General features: G+C 34.3%; 1 protein-coding gene across 1 annotated transcript in view; it reads right to left on the bottom strand.

The window, feature by feature from the left end:
• LOC136768110 (cadherin-12-like) overlaps nucleotides 1-17821 on the bottom strand; it is a 169096-nt gene extending 151275 nt beyond the window's left edge. Inside the window, exon 1 of the mRNA XM_066722166.1 lies at nucleotides 17373-17821. The gene's annotated coding sequence lies outside the window, so the exon portion shown is untranslated. The remainder of the gene's footprint in view (nucleotides 1-17372) is intronic.
• Between the last annotated feature and the right edge of the window lie 7138 nt (nucleotides 17822-24959).

Below are 24959 nucleotides of genomic sequence, written 5' to 3'. Positions count from 1 at the left end.
ATTGGAACAAAGGGGACATACATTGAAGTGAAACTGTGCTGTTAAAACTGTGGGTAAGCTACAATTCATGCTCAGCATAAATTTGTCATTTTTTACATTATAAATTCAACAGAAGAATAATTTGTATTTGCTTTATTAGGGAGTCAAAAGTATAGAAAAGTCATCTGATGATTGGTACTTTACCATATGGCAATATATTGCTATCAGCCTCCATACTTTTGGCTGGCGCCACTCTTTTCAAGAAACATACCGTTTTATTGAACATGAATTTGGCACATATTTCGTCCTCCACTTTTTGAGGCATCACACCAAGTATTTCCACATAACTGTGACAAAGGTCTGGATGCACAAACAGCTTGCACTGATAGATAATATACAGGTTTAAAGAAAGCCAACAACTCTTGGGGGTGCTGCCTGCTATGACAGCCTGGGATTTTCAGTAAAATACGGCTTTTACAGTTCTGTGGAAGTTGACTTAAAAAAGCAGTCCACGTAGAAGTGATACAGATATGACTGTCATTCTTTTTCCATTTATTTTTTTCTTCCTGTCTGTAAAATAAAAACAATGTGACAGTGGCACATTCTATTATCTGCTCTTGTAACTGACAGGCATTGGAAAATTTAATAATTTATAGAAAACATGCCTGTTAAAAGATTTAGACACTATTTCGATGTTTGGCACATAGTAAAAGGTAGCGTGTTAATGGATTTGTCATATGTTTTAAATATTTAACCTGGACCATGTTATCATTTGTTTTTTTTGGTTTGTTTTGTTATTTTTATCATACGAGGAAATTTACCTCTATATGGAGAAAATCTCAATGGAGCTAAAGCCAAATCCACTTGCTGAATATGGATATGCTCTGGAAGCTTCAATTCCAATTAAAATCCCAAGAGAAAAGAAATGAAAACTGTCTAGAAACAATGCTATTAATCTATTAATTTCTAGAACTTTCTAACATCGAAAAACAGCTAAATACATAAATACACCACACAATGTATAAATATATGAAGGAAAGCAGATAGACATCTTGTCAATTTTGAAAGCAATTCATATTTTCAGTAAAACAATACTGTTTATGAAGGGAATCAACTTTGTCACCAAGGTCTCTAACTAAGCAATTCAATCTGTTTTAATCAGAGGCTTGCATTCACTTTGTGTGCAGAACCTTATCAGTTTATTCCTGAATGATGAGCACCTTATGAAACCTGAACTGTCTGAGATGCCTGTTATTATGGAGCCAAGTTGAAGGTATGATAAAGCTATATTATCAAAAATTGGATTCAGCAACCTTAATGTTGTATCACACTGTCTGCTGTGAACAACGAAATCTGACAAGAATAATATAGCAAAAGATAGCACATGCATTGTAGAACTAGTGTTGGCCTTGGGGTCCATTGCCAGTTTCTCAGAAGAAAAAACTATTGTTTTGCCCTGCTTTTGTTTTCATTTGTGCAGTTAACTTGTCATATAAATACTTGTACCTATTGTATCTTTGTAATTTTCAAACATTTGAGGTAATAGGGCAGCATATAAGTAATTATGTACATATCAGTGTCCAAATTGCATTTTATAGGCTTGGTCAAGGCTTAGGCATTTTTTTTTTTTTTATGTGTGCACCTGTGGATACGAGCTTTCTTCTTTTTGCAAACTAAAACTATCAGTTGTTTTCTGTTACTTTCTTCAGAAAGACAACAGTTATTTGTCTTATTATTGTGTAATTAACAATCATGCCCAACACAGTGCTTCAGATATACTCATTATTCCTTTGGTGCTCATAGCCATTCTATCATCATCATAATAAAAAGCATGGCATTTTAGGTTCTCAATATACTGTATATTTATGTTACTCGTACTCGTATTATTTTTATTTCCCCTTTGCTCCCTTTCCCGTAGCCCTTGACTGTGACCTAACATCTTGACTGCACTTAGCTTTTACTATCCAGGATGTTAGACCTCATTTATTGTATTCACTAATGTAAATTGGAATTTGTGAAATGTATTATCGTTTGAATTGCTTTGTATTATGTACATCTGAATTTGTAATGTTTGATTCCTTGTACTGAACTGTATTTTTGCACTTTGTATTGCGCTTATGTTTTGTAAGTCGCCCTGGATAAGGGCGTCTGCCAAAAAATAAATAATAACAATAATAATAATAATAATAATAATAATAATAATAATAATAATATATGTAAATACAGCTTTTGAATAATTGACCTCACACAATAACATAGAGGTTTCAATCATATGGTTTAAAATCAAGATAACCTGGCGATTCGTCTATGTTATGTTAACTAAAGAATGTGGAGTACTCTAAAGTGCCCTTTGGGATGTATAAAATATATTTTGTTTTCTCTGAACAAAAAAAAGAAAATCTCATAAAAACACATCTGCTGTTTGTATGAGAACATTCTTGAACAAATTCTGTCTGGGAACCTGCAGGGAGTACTTCAGTGCTCCCACCTGCCTGGGAGGGAAAATTGACTGGGGATGGTTTTGTTTTTCACAGAGTGAGAAGCCCCGCTTACTCAGCATATCAGCATCCTGCAAGGCTAGACAATAACTGTAAGCATAGCATTGTGTGCTCCATGGTTCAATTGTACTGCACCACCTACCCTTTGGGTCATATTTGATCAAGACTGAAGGCCTGTAGGAAGACATGAGACACGCTGATCTTCCGTCATCATGTTTCTGTGTTGTGGATGACCTGATGTTCTGATTAAACAATGCAATAGGGGAAAAAACAGTGTGTGGGGGTGGGGGTGAATCTAAGATTTGTTTGCATTTCTTTTTCACACTCCATTGTGTATTACCTTTTCTCACGTTTAAATAGGCAATACAAAACTTAGATACTTCAAAAGACTGCTGGGATATTTCATGCAACTGTTTGTATTTTACAGTCTCCTGAGAGGCTATAAAGAGATGATGCTATCATTTACACATGATTGCCAGTAATATTTCTCCAACACTGGAGACACCAAAAATAAAAAAATAAAAAAATCAAGAGGTCAGAGGCATGCTGCTGCTTTAATCTTCTTCACAGCCACTGTAGGCCTTTTTGCTGCTTTCACTTTCAGCTAAACAGAATGCATTAACCCCCTTCCATTTCCTCAGAATTTGTCATATAAGATGCACTCTGAAAGGAATCAGGACGGGCGACCTTGAGGAAAAGCATTTTGCAGCCCAGGCCAAGATGTGGAGACTGTCAGAATGATTTCTTATTCCATTTTGCTGGAGTAGCGCAATGCTTTATCACTCCTGAGTCCATGGTATATATGTAGTGGGGGTATAGTCCACTTGAAACGGTAAGCTGTTTAGTAAAGTACTGTATACTTGTGCTGTCCTCCCAAGTCACTCTGATTAAAGAGCAGGAGGAGATACTTGGTAATTGTATGTTAAATCCACAGGCGGGGTGAATAATATAAAAAGAACATGATGACAATCCCCTATCTGTTCACTGACATTTTTACCTGCCATTTGCAGCAATAAGGATGAAGTAAAATGAGAAATAGTTCCCGCTTCCTTGTGTCCTCATTTGGAACATGTCTGTTGGGATTTTGAATTCTTTATGCATGATCTTGACATACAGAAGGGTTAGTAGTACACTAGGTTAATATACTTGCTTGAATCAAGCTCACATTACAAGTAAAATGCAGCGGGGAAGAACAGAGCTGATACATTAATAGTGCATATTTGCAATTCTAATAACCTAGTTACAACTACAACTAAGAAAATGTTAAATCAACAATGCAAAGAAAGGTTACACAGGAAGGTTGTAAAATGTGATGTTCTATGACCCAGGACCCATCTACAATTCTATGAAATCTATACTCTATAAAATGTTTCTTTTTAGTTCAAGAAATAGCCCATTGGACACTTTGGATACACTATGCCTAGCCCCAGTCTCCATAAAACGTTATTACTAATATACAGTCAACATTTCAATCAATATTCTTTTCTCAGGGTTAATCTTAAAGGCAATTCAGAACATGACATGCATATTCTCACGTGATATTAATATTGTGAATTAATCATATAACTTAAACAAGTACTATACACTTTTAAATACATTATATATATATATATATATATATATATATATATATATATTATATTATATTATATTATATATTATATATAAATAATCTTTCATTCACAACACATCCAAGGAATCAAAAAAATTGCTAATATTAATGTGCTTTCTCATCCCTAAAGCAATATAATACATAATAAAGATGTATTAAGAGTGATTGTTTAGTATGACCTGTTTAACAGCAACACAACAAAATCTTTATTTACTACAGCTAAATATCAGATATCCAAAATATACAACAGGTTTGTATTATTACTATTGATCGAAGTCAGCACACATCCAATACAAAATAACAATACAAACCATGTTTCTTGCTAATAACAAAGACAACAGTTGCACATGTTCTTAAATGTACTTCCAAACTTAGAGTCAAATTCCCCACTCCTTCACTGTTTGTAACAGCATATCCAATATAGTGAATGGGATATCGTATTTTTCCACATTTGCAAATCGTATAGAATACTGCTGCTAGTTTTTAGATAAATGAGTCTATTTCTTCTTCAACTTGTTTTAATACATTAAATCAAATTATATACTTTACTTTAAATTAAATGAACGGTTTTGGATTATGCTGATATTTGACAGTGTGCCCTGCTCTACCTTAGATTTTTCAGCATACCTGTTTTTAAAAACACTACAGTCATAGTGCCTATATTTCAGTCAATGCACTCTGCCAAATCTTGGCCTCTGGGATATTCAGCTGAATCAAGTATATAAAAGGACAGTAAGGTAACTTGATTTGGATGCCTGTGTGATTCTTAGCTTTAAAGATCTAGTTATAATTCAAGCCATGGTATTTCTGTAGCATATATGGTCAGAGCTCAGATTCATACCATCATCACACGCACACTCCCAGAACACCATCTGAGCTACACACCCCAAATGAGGGCCAGACTATGCAAAAAAACACCACTTCCCATTAAAGAAAAGTCCTTACTCTCTAGGGGAATTACAACACCTCAAATGCTCATATACACAACAATCCCAGCTACATATGCATTTCAGCATATAGCTAACTTGAACCTTCCTGCCTCTTTAACCAGACAATGATTATTTTTTTCTTTTTACTACTTGATTTCATTGCATAATTAGATTGGACACATCTACATTGATAGTCATCAGAAAGGTCTGTAGTTTTATATTCACATTCCAGTGACCTGTAATAAGCAGTGCTTTTGGTTATTATTAATTAATCACTAATACACTGCAAGTGTATAAGGGGGATCCTGGACATACTTCCATTCTCGGTAGGATGGTTATGAATGCTGTACTAATTCAGAAAGACTGAAGAAGTGTGTTTGCTCTATACATTATTCCTGCCATAGCTTGAAATATATATAGATCTATCACTGTGTGTTATACAAATAATAAGTGATTGATAAAACATGTTCTTTCCAGTCCTCCTCATCATTGTTCTAATCTGATTGATTAATTCATAATAAATAAATAAATAAATCTAGAATTGTCTGTCTGTAGAATTTGGTTGGGGGGAAATCTGGGGGAGAACCTTTTCTTCATCTTGGGCCTATTGCACTCTATCTGTTTTTAGTCAGGCGTATTAATCCCTAAACACACAAATAATTAATAAGTAAATAAAGAAGACATTGTATTCATCCACCCTCACACAGGAACATCCTTGTGTTTAATCAGAAGATTGACAATACATCACAGGAACGCTTCTGCACTTAACCAAGACAAATAACTGCAGTGTATTTCTAGTTCAATCCATCGACCTGCACTGCATCTATGTTATGGTTGCACTTTGACCATGGAAGAGTGTAGTGATGGTCAGAAATATCCTGTATGACTCAGTGTATCAGGGGTGTTTTGAGATCCCTTCAGAGAGGACATTTAATTATAAGTTTACATGCATAAACTCACAATAGATTTAGTTTCTCAAAGACTATTAGATACATTTAAGATTAACTCGGCTCATTTTGTGGGATTCAGATTTAGGACCAGATTAATCAAAACGTTGACCTACTCACTAATAGTAAACTACTAACTTGTACATCATAGCAGTTATATGATAACATTTTTCTTAAGAACTTAGAAATTTCAGTACATACAGCCACATTTATGCAGAGTTATTGCAGTGTTATGACCTGGCTAAATTCATTATTGTCATTTGTAAGAGAGTGGATTGTAAAACAAAGAAAATACAGTATACAGAAATGCAAAATGCTATCTAAATTATACTTGCGAGAGAAACATAGGCACCATGGCCAAAGAAATGTCAAAAATGAAGAAATAACCTTGTGTCATGGAATAAAAACTGTTGTGCTTTGCTAAGTGATATCATGTTAAGTGGCACATGTACAGATTTTGATTCAACACAAGTATAAACAGTTTTATCTCATACATTTAGAGAAAATAGCAGCAGCAGGCTCTGTCCATGGTCCTGAAGCATTTAATTTCTGGCTTTGAATAAACATGAATATATAATATCTGTCATGACATTTGGGCAGAGTTTCTGCACATATGATAATGCCTAGACATTTCCCTTTTTGACAATGCCATAGGTTTTCCACCAGTTTTATCTCTTATCACAGAAAGACCAGACAAATTGAAATTGAAATTACATTATTGGGTTTATGGGAAATTGTTTATCATGTCTGAGTTTGTCTCATTTAAGTGTATTAATAAATACACTTGTATTAATAAGTGTATTAATTTAGTAAAGACTACAGACCTTTCTGAAATAAACTGACAAATTATTGTGTATAATTTAATGTAATATATACTGTACATGATACCACAGGGCTCATAAAGTCATCCCAAGTATTATGTTTCCAAGTCATTAGAATGCAAGTTCTCTTATTTTTTTTTAATTAACTGTTCCTTGTTTTGTGATAATCAGATGGACACAGCAGTGTACAAAACATCAGGAACACCTTCCTAATGTTGAGTTGCACCCACTTTTCCCCTCAGAACAGCCACAATTTGACAGGGCATGGACTCTACAAGGAGTCAAAAGTGTTCCACAGGGACCCTGGCCCATGTTGACTCCCACAGTTGTGTCAAGTTGGCTGGTCATGGATTTCTATTGTGAATAGCTCGCCCCATCTCATCCCGCAGATGTTCAATTGGATGGAGATCTGGTGACTGGGCCAGCCACTGCAGTGAGCTGAATTCATTGTCATGTGTGTGGAATCTTTCCTGGACAATCCTAGCCTTGTGGCATGGGGCATTATCCTGGTGAAAACATCTTTTAGCAGATGGATAGATGGAACCAGGATGCTAGGTTGTCGGCAGCCATACCACATTCACGTCAAGGTCCGATGAGTAGTGCACTGTTTTATGTGTTTTTCGGCACCAATGTTGTACTGGATTTTCAGTTGAATAAATGTAGCCCGTCTATAGCTCTGCTCAGTTCGTGTTAGTCTCCTTTGGCCTCTTTCATCAATGAGCCATTTTTGACCACTGGCCTGTCATTGGCTGGATATCCTTTGGGTGGTGGACTATCCTTGAAACACACAGGAAACTGTTGAGCATGAAAAACCCAGCAGGGCTGCAATTCTTGACACATTCAAATTGGCGCGCCTACTACCATGCTCCATTCAAATGCACTTTAATCTTGCCCATTTACCCTCTAAATGACACACATGCACAATCCATGTCTTAATTGTGTCAAGGCTTAACAATCATTCTTTAACCTGTTTCTTCCCCTTCATCTACACTGATTGAAGTGGATTTAACAAGATACATCAAGAACGGAGCAGAGCTTTCACCTGGATTTACCTTGTCAGTCTATTTCATGGATAGAGCCGGTGTTCCTAATGTTTTGTACGGTGTGTATATATTGTGCGACTGTGTCACATGTCCAATAATACTATGTTTAAATAAAATAAAACAAAAACTTAACTTCAATCCAAACTATATACATTAAAGTTCTTATTCCCCCACATGCTATTTCCCATTGGTAAATCTTAGGATGTTATGTTCACAATGATTGTTTATTTGTAATTGATTTACATCCTACACTGTCTTCAGGCAAAGGAACTCCAGGCACCTTCCCTCCCACACAGTCGACCTGAGGCATCTGTTGCTTATTATTGATATTAATTGCAAACTAGTAAACCTAAGGAGGAAACTCTATTTGATTCCCATAATATGTACTTGCACAATTCTGAACACAACACAGAACAAAATAATGAGCACACAGGGAAAGGCTAGAATTCAAACACTTCATAGTTCAAAAGTTAAGGCACCAAGACAATTACTTCAACAATATACAGTATATGTCTATAAAAGTTCATGGTCTAATTGTCTAAAGTTTGCAGGAATAACAGTGTCCAGCACACTATTTGAAAAAGAATTTACAACACTTAATTATTCACTTGCTGTTATCCCAGGGGCTCACTGTTTAATGTCGGTGCATCTTTGTGTAGCTTTGGGCTTTTTACATTAAAATGTAAAAATGACATAGAACATGCACATGTTAAAAAAACAAACACTATACATCAGAAAACAAACACTATACATCATTGGAACGCAATTGATGGGGGAAGGGGGATTAACTGACTTGTTCAAGGCTGTGCAGTGGAGAAACTCTCTTACCTCATCCAATCAATACACATTTTCCGATTTTAGAAGAAAATGTCATTGTGCGTGGGCTACCATTGCTATAGCTAAAAGTGTATGTCTATTTAGTCTATTTATCAAGACTGCATTGTACTGTACTTAGAAATATGAGTGTATTTGATTTTGTAAATATATTTATTTGTTTATCATTTTAGTAGCTAAAATAATATATTTCTGGTTAGAAATAATGTCATAATGAATACATAAGAAATGTCCACAACATGCCTGATCTTTGCTGCTTTGTTTATCAACTTCAGGGAAGGTTTGACCCCTTTCCCACTCTTAGAAATGTCACATTTACAAGTGATTTCATGTATTCTGGCAGCACAGAAATACAGTACTATTCAGTCATTGACAAAAGTGCAATTCTAAAAGCATATGTATACATCTACATTTATGATGGCATGACATAATTTTAAGTATCATCTGTAAAGATATATGCTCCTGATATTACATAAAACTATTATTCACATTCAATAATTTACACTGAATTGAATATCACAAACAAAATTCTTATTATCCTAGAATGACTTGATACTAAATGTGTTATGTTACAATTATGGAAATAGTAAAGTGTGATTTCTGCAGGAGCTAAAGACATTAAAGGCTTTGCTTTAATGTGTCAGACATTAAGTACAAAATGAAAGAGAAAGCATTCAGTGGTCAGGCTGCTTTTAAGAAATCCTTTCACTCACTCTAAGATTAGTTTTTGCTAAAAAGTAATCTATAAGACAAAAGCAAATTTCAGGAGTTATTTGGTGAGGTGAGTCAGACCATGAGAGCAATCTCAAGAGTATTATCTCCAGTCCATCAGGAAACATGGCAAGATGCAAGGTACCAACAGCAATAAGAACATGGTTGTAACTTTATAAATGGATTGTTATACTCAGATAGGCACTTATTAATGTTGAATGAGGAAAATAATATTAATACATGTCACACATACAATCGTACCTAATTTGTATTTAATGCAAAGTCAATGTTAAAACATGTATCACTGTATTACTAATTATATTGGGCTTATGTTATCTATTTGTAAATAATTCCCAAATTGTAATAATATATATTAATATTTTACATCATGACAGGTGATAGATGTTTGCTTACATGGCATTCTTGCTTTGGAATAAACATAAGCCTTTTTGTAGGCTTGCAAGTATTTATTAACAATTGGATAATTAGCAACATGTGGGTTAACCACGTGATTGTGTGAATACCTTTGTCAATGCATATCAGTTTTTCAGTTTTGTTACATTTTTCTAAAATGCACTTTATGGATGAATTGTTCTATTGTTCCCAATGCTGCTAAATGTTGCAATGTTGCTTACTGATAATAAGACAGTTTTGACCTTCATTATGCTGCATAGCCTTTATTTATAAATTGTTTATACAGGAAAGTGAATAAATTTGCAGAAAACTACATTTCTGATTAATCTTGCCAGTAGGTGGCACCACTCACATATTGCCAAAACAAAGTGTATATGCCTACAACAGAGATATTAGGCATCTGCAGTGTTCTTAAAATAAAATATAATCATCTCTTGCATTTTTACAGTAGGTGTTTTTGAATGGTCAGCCTAATTCTTTATGTCATCGTTAGTCTGTCGTGAAGGGATGTTTGATGCTGATAATAGTGAATTCAATGTATTTATTTTTTTGTCAGCAACACTTAGAAAAAAATCAATTAGAGGAGTGTAGTTTTATACAGATGACAAGTAAGGGATATTGTCAGTAATGGCAGAGATATGAAAGATACAGTTAATTCAGGCCAAACTGACCTTCTTTCATAATGATTTATTTCTGATCATTTTACAATATATCAACATTACTTAAATGCATATTGTTGTTGTTTTTTCTGCAAATTACAAATATATTGATGGTACTTTACATACATATATGGTACTATATATATATAACTGTTTTTTTGTGGCCACACAACCTTTTAATCAATGATTCATGGGAATGGATGGTTATAAAATTAGCCATTGAAAATACAATGTTCAACCTTATTGTGCACAAATGCCAACAAGGTGGTATATGGATGTGTGTTTTATTGAATCAATAGTATAATGCAGACAAAAAACCTAAAACTATTTTAGTCTCATATTTTGAGGTCTGGACAGTATTAAACCTGATTGAAGAAAGCAGCCCATGAAAGCCATATGCAGTTAAGAAGGAAAATTGAAATGAATGGTGTTGATGTTTAGTAATAAAAGGGGGATCATTGAGACAAAGCCCCTTTAGTCGTGAGTAATCAAATTACTATGAATGCTATGAAAATCTTTTTTTTTTCTTAATACAATTTGATTGTCTGCAGGAAAAAAAAAAAAAGTTATAACTGGTTTTTTAAAAAAAACAACCTTCACATTAAATAGGCTACTGGAAAAGCAAAGCAAAAAAGTAGAGCCACCAATTTAGTACTATTGTTTTAGGACATTCTGGCCATCTTTAAGAAAATAAATATAACTCAGTAAATAAGTCTGACACACAGAATACCATGATAAGATGCTATCATGCTAAGAAAATAAATACACAAAAATATCAGAATGATGTATAATGATGTATAATCTGATTCGTATTCGTATTCACTCACATCAGGTATAATAAATACAGTATACTTAATACTTTTATCATTGTTGTAAGTTGTGTTCAGAAGGCAGCAAATAGATTACAACAGTAAAAAAAGTACTTGTAGAGTGTAGTATATTTTCTCTGCAGTATTTGTGCTTACCTTTGGGAGCAGTTAGAGTAAAATGTCAGTGTATAGCCTTAAATATATAATAGAGTATTAATTAATGCAGTCCACAAGATACATAAAAACAGTTCAATCAGGTGTGCTTTAGTTGTAAAATATACTATTTAAACCCCTTAAGAAACTGTGATTTTTAATGCTGAAAAGATTTCGGAAGTTACTAACGAACTCTCCCTCTGTTTCACCATGGCTTCAGGACCTGTTCTAAGTAGTGCAGTACTGAAAGAATAATTTACCAATTCTCTCTCCAGTGACCATTAAGATATCTTCTACTCCTAAGGGTCAGTATAGCAATGGTCTTTTGCCAGTATGACAGGAAATCTTTCTAAAATAAGTTGCCAGTGGGCGATCAAAGACTGTATTCACAGGTTATCAAATATATCTTACAAACCCAATTCATTGCACAAACTGAAGTAATCCCCAAATACTACTGAAGAGAGGAATACAATGATGAAAAGGTATTTGGAAAACATGAACCCATTTGTCTTTATCTATCTATCTGTCTCTAGATACTGTCTAAATAGGTAGTGTGCACTGTGTACACCTCCCTAGCTCCAAAATAATTATGCAGTTTTTATTTATTTTAAACACAGCAGTATTGTTAACTTCCTCGCAAATGATACACACAGTTCTGGGTATTATACAAAGGAATAATTAAAAAAAGAAATCCCCAATGGTGTACATTATGAAAATTGTTCTTTAAGTGCAATATATGCAATTATGCAACCTTATTGTTCATAATCTAGTATAAATAATATATTGAGTACATTTCATGATTCATTCTGAAGAGGAGAAACAGATTAGAGCAACCACTATAATGCACGAGAATGCTACGGTTAAAATAGTATTATTCCACTTTCAAATATTCCCATCCTGGATAGTGAACTGTACTGAATATGTACACAATTCAAATTATTTATGTTTATTTTGTTGTTGCTTAAACACAATATTTGGGGAAGGAGTCTTTTAATGCATGAAACATGTCTACCACTTCAAGGAATCAATGCATTAAATCATTGTTGCCTTCATGTATCTCATTCCCATTAGGAAACAAATAATGTACTGCAGCAGAAGTGCATCTGCCATGATATTATTCAGATAAAACTCGCTGATAATCTGAGACTGCACAGTCAACAGATCTCAATCCAATTGAGGCTCTGTGGAATTAACTTGGCTGCTGTCACCAAACAAGCTAACCCCAACATGCAGATGCACAGAACATGCTTAAGCCTTTGTGCTTTGTTCACTTTATGACTAGGTATTTTCAGATGTAACATCTTAGCTTCCCAAAATGAAGCAAACACAGAGTTCCTTATACCTCTGCATCAGTTTAATTTTATTTTCAATTAGAAAAGAAGGATGTTGAGCACAACAATCTGTTAGATTACACAGGGATTTCATATCCTCCACATGAGTTACAGCAGAAAAACAACGTGTATCTTTCAGACAGCAATAATCTGTAATTATCTTCTATTACTGCCTGATAAATATATGAGCACCTTATTGTTGTTATTTTTCTCTCTCTCTGATTATTACAGATATATTGTATATATGCTTTAGTGAATGCTAATGCTTTAGTTAAAATATGACTTAGAAGTCGTAGAAATAGAAGTCCTTGAAATTATTAATATTACTCATTTTATTTCTTAATAGAATCAGTTTGACCAGAAACAGTAAAAAGCTGTGAAAAGCAATTGGAATTAAGTGAGTTAAGATAGTTTTCAAAACAAAATCTGTATTGAACCTGTCATGAACCCATATGAATTTGTTTGCAAACACTGGTATATAGAATCAAATTGAAAGTGGAAGTAGTGCAATCTGTGCATTTTGAAAGAGACACAGGTGCATCTTCTTGTAAGCAGGCAGATCTTCTACCCCTCTGAGACTGCAATGCTAGAGCATAAGCTTTGCATTGTCTTAAATCTGGACTGTGATTGGAAGACAAGTTGTCCTTAAGGATTTGTTTTACACATTGAAATCCTCTTACCATTGGTGTAGTACCTATAAACAAAAAATAGAATTATACCATTGTGTTTTGAGATGGCAGATGTGGTCTTCATATTGTACATTGTGCAGAGCAATACTAGCTGGAATATAAATGCATGTAACTGAACCACAGTCAAAGTATCCTTATTTTGGTAGCATGCAGTATTAGAGAAATGCAGTCATCCTACTTGTAATACTTTGACCATGGAGTCAAAGGAAATACTTCATGGTCAGAAGCAATATTTGTGGTATGCAAGCAAGCAGGACAATGGGTCAGAAGTATTTGTGCTCCAATTTTACCAAAAAAGATTAGTAGTTACCATCTGAATGCAGTGAAACACAACCCATGACGCAGATCACAAAGCAAACATTTAAAGCAAAAATAATGTTGAGTCTCAATGTGTGTGTGTGTGTGTGTGTGTGTGGCATAAAAGGATGGTTTAAGAAAACATGTACAACGTATGATTTGAAATGGTGCAACTTCTTGCAGGATTTTTTGTAAACTGCATTACTGTTTTGTTGACTGCTGTCACTACACTTGATCTTGAATGTAAAATAATACAGTATACATGTGTGTATTGCCCTTGTGTAGTGGTGAGTAAAAAGCCTATGAAGGGAAAAGTTGTAGAGCCCAAGGTGACAAGCCAAGGGAGTCAAGAGAATCAAAAGAATGTTGCAATGATCAGAATTTACAGTGCAAGCACAGCTGACAAGCAGCCCATAGCTTGATATATATTATAGCATAGGTGGCGCTCAATTAGGAATGGCAAGTCACTGCAGTTCAATGGAAAAACGACAAATCAAAGCTGCAAAGTGTGGATTTTTTTTGTAATGTGGGACATTAATGGTTACAACCTATATGAATACTTAGTGTGTTGTTCACAGTGCTGTGTGAATGGCAAGAAAGCATCTACGTTTAGTATCTTTGATTGCAGACCTTCAGGTATCAATTACCTGACAGAAATTCAGTAGCTATTCAATACCCAATATACTGAGAGCTGTAGTTCTCTCCAAACCTGTTGGAATATGCCAACTTTTAACTACCATTTTATAACAGTCTGTGCCACTAAATCACTGTTACATTTCCCGCATTCATATTACTGCCATGCTTATTCTTAAAAATCTTCTATAGCACAATGTAAGTGTGATCTTTAGGGAAAAACAAGATAAAGTACTTACACAAACTATAACATGTATGTTGATTTTTTTTCTCACCCAGAACAAGATCATTCATTTCAGGAAATAAATAGCTTATGAGGATTCCTGATAAATTATTTCAAAAATATTATTTATATATTGAAATGTATATATTTATATCTCCATAAATAATTATCATACTTTGCTCAAGCATATACATGGCCTTTTCTTGGTTATTTGGTCGAACATAATAAAGATACATTGCAATAACTCAATAGTTAATGATCTTCCACTTAATTGACAACAATACGGTTATGTTACATTTAGAATCTGCACATATATATTATATTAAACTGCATTTCAGTATCTTTAACTGAAGAATACAACTTTTATCTTACATCATGGAAAGGAAAGTTAAAGGCACTGGTCAACTTGGTGTAATAGTTGTGCTTTTCAAACTGAAGCATCCACTGATATTGATATGAAAGTTCATTATAAATATATCAGTGCTGGCTTATTATTAGAAATAGCAATAAATAAATAAATAAATGCTTATGTATTATTGATCATGTGTAATGGAGTTCCATTGCTGGAGGATACATGGCTTGCATGTTTAATTTAAGTACAAATAATGCTTGTATAAATAGTCAATATTGTATTCAAAGTTATTTTTCTCAGTGCATAATTTAATTATGAGAAGTCAGATATATCCAATTTTGATGAGCAGGGCAAGTAAAATCAAAACCATGAACCTAAGTGCCACAGCTTCAACCTAGTTTGCACTGATCAATCTTGATTGAGGTTTTGCATCCAAATAAAAACCTTTTGGTTTTGTGCTTTCCCTTTTTTTGTGTGTAATTTAGCATAGTGGTTGGATTTGATGAATGTGTTGTCCGGGAGAAAGTATTTCAATATATTTATATTCCACAAAATATTGAGATTGGTTTTAGGGACATTAAAAGTGCAGCCCTTTGTTTTAAATGGAAATAAAAAATCTGGCATTGAATCAAAACATTACAAATAACATGAATCCTGTATTTAAGTGTATGTATGGATGTATATATTCAGTAAATATAGTTTAGAATTCCGTAAACTGGGTTCCAAATTAAAAACTGAAATTTTGTAAAGCAACAAAGACTTGTTTTAAATGCATTTAACAAGACTTGTTTTTTTCAGAATCCAAAAGATAACTTTCATCAATGTCTAACTTAAAAAAAAAAGGTTTATAAAATAAAATGTAGTTACTGTTCCGTAGAATGTACCTAGTCTCTCAAAACTTGTAGTTAATTTACATATGCATACTAGAATAGTTATTTATTTCTGAATATTATGCTGCAACACTTCTTGCAATGTTTGATTGGAAGGGACATTTTGATTTTCTCTCTACATTCATATTATTAATTTACAACACATAAATAATGACAGAACAGCCCAGTTTAAAAATGGCCCAAGTCATTACCTGCATTAAGCTGATATCAAGCCATATGTGCAGATCAAATTTCATTAATCCATGACTTTCATAAAAATAAAGCATCTGCCTGTTACAGCACACACACACAAATAATTAATTTCCCCGCAATTATGTGACACCCATTAAGTAATTAAAGCATTGTAGTCTGGTTAAACTGACAGATTTCATTTTCCTTTTTGAAAAGGATGGATTGGGCATAATCTGCATGTGAAGCATAGAATGGTTAATTATCCTGAAGGTTACATAGTCAAATTCTACACTTTTCTCACGACACAAGCACACTTGTTACCCCAATGAGACAAGAAGGAGGAATGAGTCTGTAATGAAGAGAAAATATAATGGTTCATTATATTAAATATGCCTGCTTTTTTGGGCACATTTTAGGAAGCTCTGGGGGTCTGCTGGTCATTGTGTCATTTAGTTTATCAGGCTGATAACATATGCCTTGCCATTTTCTGGAACACCCATGTGTGTGTGTTTCATTCTGAAAAATGGTAATGTAAAACCTACTAATAACCTACTAGTATTGTACTACTAATACTACTACAACTACTACTAATAATAATAACAAAAATCTAAGCCACCATATAATGTAAAACAGGTCTGCCCGTTTACAAGTGAAAATATATATCTATAGCCTAGGAAGTTGGGATATTATTTATTGAGCTTCATTTGAAATTCATGACTTGCTTTTCTCATATCACTTATGTGCTTATCAAAAGTATAGAAACAACAACATAAATAAAATATTAAGATTGATGCACATATCTAATGCAATAGTACTTTATAATTTAGCTCCAAACTAATCTCAATATATACATACAAGACTAGCAATTCAGTGACTCCAGCTGCCAGTTCTATCCCTAAACCGGCACTATCATTAATTCTTCATGAACAGATACAGATAAATGATTTTTTGATTGAAAAGACACTCATGAACTTGGAATGCCATGTCTTTTTACTCAATCAAAACTACTGACAAGCAAACTAAATTAGCTGTTCTTTTTATATAATGGATTTTCAAATGCTTCTACTACCAGCAGAATGAAAACTACTCTTTATCACACAAGAAAGACATAATAAAACATCCTCAAACCATACTGACTAAATCTATTGTTGCTATACCAGAATATCAGAAACCAATAAGCTTTTTCTTTCTCCTAGTCAGAAATGTAAAAAAAGCATTTGGAAGAATGCATACTTTGATATAAAAGCCATAAGTAGCCTATTACAGCAATGTCTTGACTTGCTAGTGAACAGTTTCTCAGTTTGCTCAGTTTTGCTCAGAGATCTCTAACATCAGCAATTCCACAAAAGGCAGAAATACAGATAAAGAGGCACTTACCTTAATTGAATCTCTTTTTGCTGGTGGAGTTAAACCAGATTAATCCAATGGTTAATGACTGAAACAATCAAACTTCCCTGCGAGCAATGCTCTGTGATAACAAGAACAGTTTTTTTTCTTCTCTGTTGTTTTTTTTTTATGCTGCTGCCTTTTTTCACTGTGCAGGACTGTGCGCTGCGTAAAGCAGAGGAAAGAGAAAATGTAAGCTAAACTGAATTTCCCAGAGGTTCAGGACAGATAGTAGGCTGTACTCTCAGACGCCTGCATGTACATTTAGTAGTCAGAGACCCGTGACTGGTGTGAAGCAGCTCCTGTCAGGTCCCCAGAGCTGTGGGATCTTCATCAACCAGATTAGTGGAAAACCCTCCCCCTGCAGAGAGGCAGTGATTTGCTTTGTGGTCACTGGGGAATCTTTAATCGGAAAGACAGAGCCACTTGGGAATCCTGTCTCTTCCAGGCTAATGCATTTGCAGATGCTGTAACGGGTGGTGCTGAGGGTGTTTATGTATGTGCGTGAGTGTGAGTGTAAGTGTGGGTGTGCGTGTGCGGACAGAGGAAGGGTTGGGGGAGGGGGGGGGAGGCTGGGATGAGTAGGTTTTCTTTTTGTGTCTTAGGAGTTAACACCCATAGGACTTAGGTTTCTCAGCGGGGTTTCATTGATGTACATATTCACTAAAATGTGAAAAAGTGGTTTTTTTTGTCTTTTGTCTTTTTTTTGGGGGGGGTGGGGGGGGTTGAAAGGCTAGTTCTGTTTAATATTTAAAGCCCCACTGTTCTTTTGAAGTATAAAGTCCTCGTTATGGGGTGACCTATTTTTGGAATCTACATATTTGAATTATCAGTGCATTTCTTGCACTTTCCACTTGGAGCTCTCCTTCACTTGGTTTTAGTTTAAAGGTTGTGTAAGATCTATTTTACAATATAATTTAAAAAAAAGCATAGGGTAACCTTTCAAATGGGCTTTTCTTGTGACAGGAATGATTACGTGGTGACATATATCCGTCATTTTAAAGGTTACCAACACATTACAATTCCATATGTGTCTTTCTCATCCAATAATGTGTGCTGCACATGAATAAAACTCAGTTTACTGTATTTGAATATTCCTGAGTGACGTGTTTCCAAAATATCTGGATTTCTCCCAGTCAGTTTAACGGTTACAAACAATATGCTAAAATATTCAGCCGAACATGCTCACTTTAATTGTTATCTTCTCTCAGTTGCCCTTGAATATACTTATGCAGTGAAATTTGTGGTGATACCTTTGCAATTTTCTTCTGATTAAGTGTTCATAACAATTGCTATAGGAATTAAAAGTTATATTATCCAACACAATTAACTTGAAATTGCATGCTTAGACCTGGGTCAAACATTTAGAGATGTTTCCATTTCCATTTCCTTGTTTTCTCTGTCATCATCCAATAAGTAATTTCACTATAATTTGTTTCCTTCCCTATATGTTTAACAAGGCTACTGTTTCCTCATTACTAAATGTGATCAACTGTAAACTAGTACTGTGTTTTGTACAGCTGTATTTGTAGCTCTCAAAGAAGATGTGCAAGATTATTTAATGGCAAATCATTAATCTTAACAATTTAATGATGAAAATAACTACCCAACAACAGAATAAAATGACACATCATTAAATTGATTTACAAAACAATGTTTAGATAGGAAATAATGAAACCACCAGGTAATTCTAATGTAATGAGTTCTGGGAAAAGTGGTCCCATTGAACCTGTTGAAAAAAAAACAAAAAAAAAAAACAGCACAATCCATACTTCCTTAACATTTTGGAGAAAAACTGTGAACAAAACATCCTAAGCAGTTCACTTGTCTGAGCCTTTGAGGCTTTTAGCTGTATTGATTCACATTAAAATAATGCAAGAGTCTTTTCAAGCTACTACTGACACTATATGTTCTTAAAATAAGGCAATAAATCATTATATAATAATTTCTGGTTCATTTCATCACCAGACTTTAATTTGTGTGATTTTTCTCTAGGCTGAGTCAGTGTTCATCAATCTCAGAGACCATATCATATGTATCACTTTATACACAATTTTATATAAACCAACACTTGTTACACACAGGAAGTTTTAAATAGTATATTTACTGTTTTCTGTTTCTGTTTTAATTTTTTTAACAGCATCTTTCTCATTCACACCAATAAAAAAATAAAATAAACTGCCCATTCTTTACTATAGAGAGGCTGTGAGAGAGTGCTGATAGAGCGAGTTTAAGGACATGAGCAGCGTCAACAACAGCAGTAAACTAACAAGAAAACAGACTTCAACAAAGCAGCTTTTTAACTTCATTCATAAATGTGTCATGTAAGGTGCCAGAGCACAAACCTTATTTCACTTTTATTATTTTTGTTTGGTTTTCACTTATTGGTTTGTTTAGATTAATTTGAAGGATTTGTATTGTGTTTGGTTGTATTATTTATTTGATTGATGTGCCATGTGCGTTTCTTTAATTATTTGCACGTGTTTTCATTGTTTGAGATCTCGTACAGACGAGACACACCTGCGCTGGACCAGGCAACACCCTAATTCCAAGCAAGCAGCTCTTTACACACCTCTTCCTTCCTCCTGGTGATAAGCCCTGCACCATATGAGAGCAGTATCAAACCTGAAGCGGAGGCAGAAAAAAGACAGAATAGCAGAATAAGGAAGGTGGGTGATGATCACCGTGAGGGTGTGCGACCGGGCAGCAGACAGGAGAGGTGACGGGGACTTGGTGGGTGGTCTGCAGGGAGATGGGGAGAGAGGCCTGGCTCTTCACCTGGGGCCAGGTAGGTGGAATATGGGGCACGATGGGTACAGTGCCCCTGACCACCTACAGGAGGGCCTGGGAAATGGGTGAGGTAGAGTAGGGCTCCCCATGGTCCTGCCTTCCGCTGACTAAGTGTTCCCCTCTCCTGGCCACTCCAGAGGACCAATACAGAGTGGGAGCAGCATTTCAAAGGCAGTGAACCAGAGCAAAAAGCAGGAGAAGAGAGGAGCAGCACAGTGAAGGATGTGGCAGAGATCGAGAAACGGGGCCAGGATGTACAGTGTAGCCTCAGTCCTAAAACATCAGTTTAGATTTTATATTTGATCTGGACCTCTCTTTACGCACATTCAAAATGTGACCAGCATGTCATTCCTTCATTTCTGAAATATCTCTAAAGTAAGAACAAATATTTATTTTCAGTATACAGAGAAAATAATACATGCTTTCATCAAGCCTAGACTCGTTTACTGTAGTCCAATACTCTCTAGAAGTCCAAAATGTACAGTATTTAATCTATTCATACCATTGGTTTGAGGTCTGGTGATTGTGACAGCCATTGAAGTACTCATATGTTATGCTTCCTGGATCATTATTCATAGATTAAGGTGCATGCCATCCGATTGGAAATTAAATTTCCAATCTAGAGCTTCAGAAATGTAAAATATCCTGGTTTACTTCGGAATCCAACTACCCCTCACAAATGGAATGACATTCATATCGACATCAGCTTCACCTTTCCTGTGTGGTGTACTGCTGGTAGGCATTTTAAAATAGTTTAATCAGACCATGAAACAAGGTCCCAATCAACGTGAGAGAGATTCGTCACTTTGGAAGAGACATCATATGTGGTCTTTGGGATGTTAATCTTTTACTTCATTTTTATATATTTATAGCCACCACTAGACTTATGCAGTTCAACAGCCTTTTGCTTTGATATTCCCCATAATGACATATGTTACTGAACGGATTGCTTCTGCACCCTTTTTGTATACCCAATGGCAAATTGAAATGACCGTGAAGCTTCTATGAATTCCTAAAGGTTTTCTTAAACTGCCAGATGACCCAAAAGTGGTACAGATTTATGTCTACAGCATTTAGTTTCAATTTATTTAGAGAGCGTGACTACTGTTTAACATTTTCGAGAAATATATTTAGAAAAAATATATTTTGATTTATCTATGTTGAAAAGTACAACTGTGTTTCCTTTGGTAGATCAATTTGTACATACACATATGAAGACAATGAATGAACATGATGGCCAACATAAAAAGCATCCTGCTAATTGAACTAAGTATTGTAATCAAAAGGACAATGTGCTTAAAAATGTATACTTAAAGTTAAAGAAAGATTTATATACATTATAACTACGGTATGGCTGTGATCAAGGAAATGACAAATATGGCCTTATACCTCTTCAGGTTTTTAAGAGTATGTTTGCACAACTGCAGTGCTTGTATAATTCATCAGTACCAGATAATACAAAACAATTAAAATATAGATTTCCATAATGACTTACATGCATAACTAACCCAAGGGGATGTATAATTCAAGACCTAATCAAGCACTTTATCAAACATAAATCATTGTAATAGTGATTTAAAAACCACTCATGATTTAAAATTCAGAAACCTTTATAATGTTAGGAAGAGCACTCCAAAGCCAATGAGGTCTAAAAGCAATCCTCCGATTTCAAATGGCAATGCTCTAGCAAAATGGAAATAAAATTAACACCATAATCCGGGCCATGAGGAATTAACTATTAATGATTTAATAGGACTTTTTAGATAATTGAATCATGTGCTTTAGTTTACACAAAACGAGAAACTGGTAAAACCTGGCATATAGTTTGTTGACTGAGATTCAACAGTGATAATATTAAGGAGTATCATATACACCAGTTAACAGTTGCAAATATATTAATTGTTTTGGTTTCTTACAATTTGTTTGTATTCTTAGATCATGGGGAAAAGTGATGAAACAGTTCTCAGTGTGGCCTTTGAAATACCTTAACAAAACATCATGCTATGTGACCATTTTTAATTTAAAGAGCAATGGGGAGCTCTCAGCATCCCACATTACTATAAGCAGCAAACAGATTCTTTCTCATGAGGTTGAGTGCTGTAGCATGTGGTGTGCAGAAAAGGCACACAAAGTTCTATGTTTGTAAATATTTATTTACAAGGATGAGTAATCAATTGCAGTATCAATCAAGTATGTGCAACCAGTACGTGTCACATAGTACTTAGACAGTAAACATAACTAGTTCCCCTATTTTTCCCCTACAATAGCACAAAATCACTATTTTGTATCATAACATATTAGTCAATATATTGCTTACCAAATATCCAATAAACTAAATTTAACAGAATTAAATAAGCTGACACAGACACACAACATAAAAGGACAGTGGAGCAGTGCAGAAGAGGGGAACTTGATTATACTGGACCCTGTTATTACACAACCTATTTAGTGAAAATTAAACTATGACATCTTGTAATTTTGCCACCTACGATATAGTAGTAGGCACCATTATGAACTGGTATACTTCCAGTCACCTCACCTTCAAATGGCTATTTGTTTCTACCCGCAGGATTATATCGGCACAGCAATCATCCAAGAACAGAAAATAAGTTAACAAAACCGAGGGTGTACATTACAAAAACATGCAAATAATTGTGCAATTAAATACGGAGGGTATTATATAGTAATGGGATTGAGGTCAAGAATCTGACCTGGCCATGACTTTTCTTTTCTCCATCCTCCCTGTCCAAAATAGTCAGATATTCCTCTTTTCATTAACGTTATGGTTAGTGCCCATTTATAGCTTTCTGTTGGTTCCCAGCTTGTAACCATGTAATCATCTATTGTCTATTATATGTCTATTTTCATCTTCTCTTTTAGTGGTGTCTCTTTCTGGCTCAGATACTTTTGTTTGTATACAAAATAGATTATTTTTGCATCTGACTGTTTTCAATTTTCCATTGTAAATGGACTTCTCTTGCAGCTTTCCTAATTTACCACCCTTCCTTGTGTAACCATGAATGCACTATAATTATATTATCCCTCCCTTCTTGGAGCCATTGAGACTCACTATAAAACCCTACAAGAGATAATATTTTAATGGGAGTAAATGGGGTACAATTATCACACAATGTATCCTCTATTTAATTTTCTTTCTAAACAGATCATACATAAGTCATTGGTTTATGACAAATGCTATGTATGTTTAGAAGTTTAATGTGTTTAGATTAAGAAATACAAAATATAATTTCTATTCTGTTGAAAACCATTTGTCAGTGTATCAGAAAAATGACTTTAATATCACCAAAGTACGATTAAACACTCAGTAAGATCCAACATTTCACTGAAACAAAATGGATTGCCATTTTCAGTGGAGACTCTGGACAATAGAAACTCTTTCTGCTCTGCTCTCCTTTAACCAAGAGATATTAAATGTGGTGCCATGTTTGATTGCAGTCATCCTGTAATATGAATCCTTGACTAATCAACTACTGTCCAGATGGCAGTGCATGCCCTAGAGAATGCTATGTTAATCCTCTTGGCACACATGGTGCACTGATAGGTGAAAGGATGTTACAGTCAGTCGTGTAGGCTGAAGTATCACAGTGTAGGGTTAGGATAGTCCTCTGGAGAGTAAACGTGTCCCTGTTTGAAAGTAAAATACAGAAGTGAAATACAAGCAGTAAACATAGTGTAACATTTCATTGATCAGTTTTATATGCAATATGTATTACATTGTACTATGAGACCAGCAGACAGATAATAAGGAATAGCAAGAATTAACTGACTATATGAAATATGTTGAAAGAGATTTTAGTTTAAGGCTGATATATATGAAGAGATTAAACAGTAATAGGAATAAAAACAATGTAAGACATTGTAAGAAAGAGAAACAAAGATGATATTAAATTAAAATATATGAAAAAAGGCATTCTGATGTGAATTATTAGAAGACGCTGAAATGCAAAAAGATAAAAAAAGAAAAAGCAATAGCTTTGAATTATATATTGTATAATTGATATTCCAACTCAAGTGACAGCTGAAAAATTGCATTAGAAATAATTCAGGCAACATGTTCAGAATGTACTGAACTCTGTTAAAGATCAATACACTGTGTAAAAAAGGGAAGAAGACTCAAAACACTAAATTACCAGCTTCCAGAAAACACTTTTTTATTTTGCATGGATGTACAATTATTGTATTAAAATGTTCCTCATAAATAATCTTCAGTAGTTCATCAATAGAGACTAGAACAGATAAATCCATACCTTAACAAAGACAACTTAACAACTGCTGAACCTGGACAGTCTTGTTTTAGAAATAAAATGCATTTTGCATTTGGTGACACAAATTCTAAGCAAAGTAATGTCAAAGTCTAAGCAAGATAGTATTGAATTAATTGTGCACTGATATGAATGGTGTGAAAAATAACTCCAGACAATTGGAAAGAAACCTTTATAATTCAAATTCATTCATTCATTTTTGTAAATTAAATATTTGGCATTTTAACATATGTTGAATAAACTCTTTACAAAATGTTTATGCGTCTTACAAAATAACCACAAGAATACATAACATCAATATAACATAAATTTTATGTAATTACTGGTGTAAATCCTAAGTATCTGTTAATCTGCTGGCATGCACTAGAATTTACACATGTCCTTTCAGCATCAAGTATATGCAATTAAAACATTCTCAAACAGACTATGAATCACAATCTTCTGAAAATTAAAAACAATACACAGCATTATGTTTTAATGACTGTTATTGCTATTGTGTTTTGTA

This window comes from Amia ocellicauda, chromosome 2, assembly GCF_036373705.1.
Source record: "Amia ocellicauda isolate fAmiCal2 chromosome 2, fAmiCal2.hap1, whole genome shotgun sequence".
Taxonomy (NCBI): domain Eukaryota; kingdom Metazoa; phylum Chordata; class Actinopteri; order Amiiformes; family Amiidae; genus Amia; species Amia ocellicauda.
Note: the sequence above shows the minus strand (reverse complement) of the source record. Positions and strands in the feature narration are given on the sequence as shown.